Source organism: Lactuca saligna, chromosome 7, assembly GCF_052625555.1.
Source record: "Lactuca saligna cultivar CGN05327 chromosome 7, ASM5262555v1, whole genome shotgun sequence".
Classification (NCBI taxonomy): domain Eukaryota; kingdom Viridiplantae; phylum Streptophyta; class Magnoliopsida; order Asterales; family Asteraceae; genus Lactuca; species Lactuca saligna.
Genome location: NC_136423.1, coordinates 124493842 through 124500361, shown reverse-complemented (window position 1 = coordinate 124500361; position 6520 = coordinate 124493842).

The following is a 6520-nucleotide window of genomic DNA, read 5'->3' as shown; positions in this document are numbered from 1 at the left end:
TGATGAAAAATCTTGAAATTATTTTCTGGAGTCACCCATCATAGGTAAGGTATGCAAAAATTGTTAGATACAATTTTCAAATCCTCTAAAGTGGTTTTGTAATTTATCATGCCCTAACCAAAAGAAAATTGGAAATCATATAAAACAGTAACAAAATTTGCTGAAATTTGGTGAGGGGTCATTATTCCCCATAAGGATCATCCATGAACTTATTTAGGATTTATTGACCTCTGGAAGTATTTTATATGATTTATGCCCTTGGTTTTAGCAATAATTCTAATAAATCAAAGAAATAACAAAAGCTCTTGAAATTTTCCAGATTATCTCATGCATGCAAGGGCTTTCAAAAGGAAAAATGTTAAGAATGTATTCAGAAGAGAAATGAGGGTAATGATCCCAAACAATTTAAGAAAAGTTGCATGCAATAATGCATGAAGTGTAGATGTGGTTGAAGTTCATGAATTTGTGTAGCCCATTCAGTGAGGTTTTAAGCCATGAAATTTCAACCATCATTACCTAGATATGATAAGTTTCTAAGTTATTTTTCCTCAGATTTATGGGTGGGTTTAAGGCCATTGTTAAAGCAAGATAAAAATAGTGATCACAGAAAAAGAGCTGTATGCGCAACCTTTTTGTAAAATCTGCCAAAAATCGTGTATTTAATATTTTACATTGAGACCAGTTGGGTTTGAAAGTTAACTCGTGGAACTAACAAATACAAAAAGAATATCATGATTTTGTTAAAACATGACTGAGTTATGGCCGTTCAAAGTTGAACAAAGTAATCTGGCAGATTGCATGTTTGTTTGTGTGCATTATTAGGGTATTTCAACAAGAACATCATGCATGCCTTTGGTAAGATCCGATTTCTAACACATGCATGGAATGAATGAGCATCCAAGATGTACTATAAATGGTTTAAATGCTTTTGGTCATGCATGAACATAAAAGAAATGGAGAAGAACATGAAATATTAGATTTTGATGTCGCATGATCATATGTGCATCTTTTTCACTCCTTGCATGGGTTTGATCCCGGATTTTCACCATTTCAAACACATGCATTGTGTTATGGTGAGAATCTACAAACCACAAGGGGAGAATAAAGATTTCTAGCCATGGAAAGGCATAGAATCCGAAAAGTAGAGAAGACTAAGAAGAAAAAGAAGTTTAACCATGAAACTATGGAAGAAGATGATGTTGTTTACCTTGGTTATGATCTTGAGAGAAGTAAGAACACTTCAAGGTCTTCAAAGTCTTGAAATTTTGCAGAGAAATGAGAGAAATTTCGTGAGTTTAGAGAGAGAGAGGAAGAGAGTGAAGTGTGTGAAGAGAGTGAAGTGAGAAGAGGGAAGAGAGAAGAGGTGGAGTGTTGGTTTAAGTGTTTAATCATGAGTTTTGGGAAGAGAGTGCATGGGGAGAGGGGAGAATGGCCAGATTTTTGAGTGGATTAGGGCCTTCTCTCTCCTCAATTTAAATTTTATAAAAATCCCTCCTTAATTTTTATAAAACCCAAGAATTTTTATAAAATTTCTTCTTTATATAGTTCTTGATTTATTTAAAAATCTTTGTATTTAACCAATAGTTTATGATTAACACTTGATAATTTAATTTCTATTTCATTGATTATAATTCATAATTTGATTAATAAAAATTTGACATTAGGAAGTTTTATAACCAAATTTTATAAAGATTTTAAGCTTTATAATTTATAAGTTTGGATTTTTGGCTCTTAAGGGTTTTTGGAATATTGTTTGACATTCATCAACATGATGAAGTATAATTAGAATATTTTAATTTATTTTTAGGGTTTTATACCCTATTTCAATTATAACAAAGCTTGAAAGCTTCATTCTAATTATAGCATTGGCATTTCCTATTGTAGTTTAAGCAACTTACTAGAATTGTAAGTGTCAAGTATATTAGTCCTAGATCTTAGTTGGATCCTAGTTTATACAAGAATTTTGACCTAATCTATACTACTAGGTCATGGCATGTTGTGCATGAATGGTTTTTAAAAAGATGCATGAGTCCAAAAATGACCTAATTTGACAGTTGTCACACCGGACGTAAGACGGTTGGGTGCAAATCGATCTTCAAGAAGAAGACCGACGTGGATGGGAATGTACACACGTATAAGGCACGATTGGTGGCGAAGGGATTTACTCAAACTCCCGGAGTTGACTATGATGAGACCTTCTCACCAGTTGCCAAGATAAAATCTATTAGGGTGATGCTAGCCATTGCTGCATTTCATGATTATGAGATATGGCAGATGGATGTCAAGACCTCTTTCCTTAATAGGAAGCTGGTTGAGGATGTTTACATGGCTCAGTCAGAAGGTTTTGTTGATAGGAAGCATCCTAATAGAATGTTCAAGCTTGAGAAGTCCATTTATGGACTTAAGCAAGCATCTCGCAGATAGAATCTTTGCTTTGATGAGAAAGTCAAAGAGTTTGGATTTGTACGAAGCGAAGATGAGTCGTGTGTATATGTCAAAGCCAGTGGGAGTATAGTTAGCTTTCTCATTTTGTATGTCGATGACATATTGCTCATGGGAAACGACATCCCGACTCTGCAGGAGGTTAAGTCCTGGCTCGGGAAGTGTTTCACTATGAAGGACCTCAGAGAGGCTTCCTATATTTTGGGAATAAGGATAGTGAGAGAACGAAGTAAGAGACTAATAGGACTTAGTCAGAATACTTACTTAGAGAAAGTACTAAAACGTTTTAGTATCGAAAACTCGAAGAAGGGAGAACTACCGATACAAAATAATGTTAGGTTGAGTAAGACTCAAAGACCGAGTACTGAAGACGAGATAGTTGAGATGAGCCGAGTACCTTACACTTCCGCAGTTGGCTCAATCATGTACGCTATGACTTCTACTCGCCCTGATGTGGCCTTTGCTTTGAGCATGGTCAGTAGATATCAAGGGAACCCTGGCAGAGCTCATTGGATTACGGTTAAGAATATCCTTAAGTACCTTTGGAGAACCAAGGAATGGTTTCTAGTCCTCGGAGGGAGTGATGACTTAAAGGTGCGAGGGTATAGTGACGCCAGTTTCCAGATCGACAGAGACAACTACCGTTCGTAGTCGGGCTGGGTTTTTACCCTTAATGGAGGAGCAGTAACTTGGAAAAGTTCCAAGCAGGAAACTGTAGCTGATTCAATGTGCGAATCAGAGTACATTACAGCGAGCGAAGCGTCCAAGGAGGCGATATGGTTAAAGAACTTCATTGGTGACCTTGGAGTTGTGCCTACCATAAAAGTGCCTATGGAAAATTTATGTGATAATGAAGGAGCGGTTGCCTTGACCAAGGAACCGAGGGATCATGGTAGATCTCGTCATATCGACATAAAATATCACTTTATTAGACATCGAGTAGAAGAAGGACACCTCGTGGTTAAGAGGATATCATCAGAAAATAACCCAGCAGATCCGCTTACGAAGGGACTGAGTAGGGTTAAGCACTTACAGCACGCTAGGAGTATTGAGCTGAAGGATGATATTAGTTTAGATTAGATAGTTTTGGAAACATATAATAGATAAATGTAATTGACATTTGATGATTAAATGAAGAAGTATTATTTATAAGTAAAGTTACTGTCTTATGTTAATTGTTTAACTATTGTTTCACTTTGCATGTTTTGACTTCCAGAATAATTGAGTTTGTTAAGAATAATCAAATTATTCAAATAGTCCACAATCGTTCATATGTTGGAAGTAGATATGAATGAAGATTGTCATGAATTGGTGTGTAGAATGTCTAAATGGTATTAGACATAGCAAAGGTTTGCTACAACGTTCATGAGTGCTTATGAACAAGTTTTGAGCATTGGAATAAACCCGCGCTTACTGGAATCACTTTATGGAATGTGACAAAAAGTGATCGCAAGACGATAATATCATATGGTCTAAAAACCTAGATATATGGTTTATTATTTACTAATTGGTTGTGCATTGATAATGCGAAACCGCATCAGTAAATTGATGTTATAAAACGCATTGTTGTGTATAATTGATTGGTGGATAAGTAAATGTATATGAGTCGAATTTTATCTGTTACTTCTATCCTAAGAGGGTAAAAGCGATATCACGGCCGCACGATGATTTGATTTGACTTATGTGCTGGGCCCAATCAGGACTGAAATTGATGTGTTCAATTAAGTTCTATATCAAATAAATTTGAGATTGAGAAACCAATTGCTGGACAATTAGTTCCATGAGATTGTCCGTACAATATCTAAACAGAGGACTGTACGATCCCTTATCTAAAGGACAGGTTACTGATGAGATCAGAGTTGGCAGCATCTTTGAGAGCTATGATTGCTAATCGGATTGTGTTTGCATTTATAGTTACTAGACTTATCCAATTGGGAGACTGTTGGATTAGTGTCTAAGGCTGTAACTATATTTGATAAGTACTTGACCCGGTTGTGCATGGTCCTTTTGGGTTGCTTCACCATAGCAACTTGACAAGGTGATTTATATAGAGAGAAGAAATATTATTATTAATGTGTTATAAGAATAATATATTAAAGGAATAATAATATTATTTGATTGATATAAGTCATAAATTAATTAGGAATTAATTTGGTGACTTAAAGAGATTAATTGAATAAAGGGGGCATAAACTGTCAAATGTGTGATAGTTGTGTTTTAGGCTATGAATCCTTATGGATATGGGAAGGGAAGATTTTAAGGATATGGATATCCTAGAAATCATCCAAGGCCTTATCTAGAAGGATCTTTGGATTGCTTTGACGCTAAGTTATCCAATTAGGGTTTAAGGAAAATCCCTAACTCATAGTATAAATAGACCCTTAGGGTTGGAGAAATCAGCCACTTTATGCTTGAGGGAACCCTAGAGCCGATTCTCACCTCTCTCCCTCTCTCAAATCATCTTCTTTCTAGTAGGTGTTTGTAAGCCATTAGAGGAGTGACAATTATGACTCTAAGCTCCAAGGAAAAGAAGTTCTCAAGCAAGTAACTCAAGGTATTATTCTAGATCTAATTTCATATGTTATAAATTGTTTGTATACACTAGATCTATGATTCAAAGTCTTGGATACAAAGCATGTTCAATTAGACAAACCTAGATCCAAGCAATAGGGTTTGCAGGTGCACATAGGAAAGTTCTTATGGCTTAAACCCATCAGTTATATATATATATATATATATATATATATATATATATATATATATATATATATATATATATATATATATGTTAATCTTGTAATAATATAATAGTATAGGGTGTATTTTAAACATTTTAAAATACTAGGGATTTAATTTCAATTTAAAATTTTCGAAATTTATTACCTTTAAATTAAAATTTTAAATATTAAAACTCTTGATTTAATAATTATCTAAATGAAACAATTAATTTTAATTACTAAATCATAAAGGATTATTTTAAATTAAACAATTAATTTTATCCTAATCCCTTAAATCCCTCTAAATTTCGAAAATATAGGAGGGGATAATTCAAAATCCTTAATTACCATATTTAACAATTAAAAGACAATTACAAGATATGAGATTATCCCAATCCCTAGATTTTAGGGACTTATCTTGGGGAGGAGGCATGATCTCGAAAATCTAGGGTTGGCAAACCCTAGATCTCGAAATCTTGGGAAACAAGGAAAGGGTTTGAAAACCCTTCAAAAATTCGAACGCAAGGGTTAAAGAAACCCTAAAAATCGAAATCCAAGCCTCCCAGGGTTCATTGGCCATAAACCCTAAAGTGTCAAATTCATACAACTGTATAATACTAATTGAAAACAATTCAACCAAAGGCTCTGATACCACTGATGGGTTTTGTACAAACAATCCTATGTGTGCATGCAACCCTAGATTCGGATCTATGTTTTCTCTATTAGATACACAACTTTATGAATACATGGAGAACCCTAGCATGTGCCTATGTATTTTGAAATTTATATGCTAGAAGGGATTACATAACTCTTGTTCTTATATTATAATAACAACACAAGTCTTCAATCTCTTGTCTTAGAAAGCAAGTACCCCAAGTGTAGTACCTCTAATTGCTCACAAACACCACAAGCAAATGGAGATGCAAGAGAGAGAGAGAGAGATAGAGAGAGAGAGAGAGAAGAGAGGGGAGAGGCTAGAAATCGGCTCTAAGGCTTCTTAGAAAACCAATGGCTGATTTCCCTTAGCCAAGGGGTCTTTATATAGGGTAGAGATTAGGGTTTTAGTCCTTATCCTTATCTAGTTGCTTACCCACCAAGCAATCCATAAGATAAGTCTAGAAACCTATACTTGGACGAATTCTAGGGCCTTATCCCCTTGAATTCGTCCACCTCTCCCTTAGGGCATCCATTGCCCTAATTTGCAACTATCACATAATTACAATTCAGCCCTTGTAGTTTAATTAATTACATTTGATCACAAAATTAATTCTTAATTAATTATTGATGAATATTAATTAAACAAATATGATTTCTCCTTTAATATATTATTCCTATAATATATTAATAAATCATAATAACAC